The sequence below is a fragment of the Odontomachus brunneus genome, unplaced genomic scaffold (genome assembly GCF_010583005.1).
Source record: "Odontomachus brunneus isolate Ranch 3 - 2012 unplaced genomic scaffold, Obru_v1 Obru_scaffold_212, whole genome shotgun sequence".
NCBI classification, from domain to species: Eukaryota; Metazoa; Arthropoda; class Insecta; order Hymenoptera; family Formicidae; genus Odontomachus; species Odontomachus brunneus.
Genome location: NW_022639662.1, coordinates 349,618 through 350,130, shown reverse-complemented (window position 1 = coordinate 350,130; position 513 = coordinate 349,618).

Genomic DNA, 513 nt, shown 5'->3' with positions numbered 1-513 from the left:
TGCCAGCCTTCGAGCCAATTTTTTAATTCTTGGTTGAATTTCATTTTTGTCTACTTCTTCTGGTGCTGCTGATTTGCTGGCTCTCTTCCTAGTGTCCTGTCTACGCTTGGCTTGCTCTTTTAATATTCTAATTCCCTCCTTCGATCTCTTTGATTATTTGGTTGGAGGGGATTAATTTTGTTTGTTGTCTAATCGCTATTGTTCGGTTTGAGGTCATGTATATGTATGTGTCTGTACCATTTTTTGTTTTCGTCGATTAGATCTACAATTACTGGTGAGATAATTCTTTTTACGGTTAGCGGTCCGATGTACTTTGGTGCTAGTTTTGCGTTGACAGCTTTCTCTTTGTTGGATAATGTATGCGCTCGTTTCCATACGATATCACCGATATGCGGTTTCCAGGCCCTTCTCCTCAAATTGTAGACTTTTTCTTGCTTTTGGAACACCCGTGCCATATGAACTTTTACTAATTCGTATGCGTCCTTCAATTGCTCGTGAATATTTGTTGATATC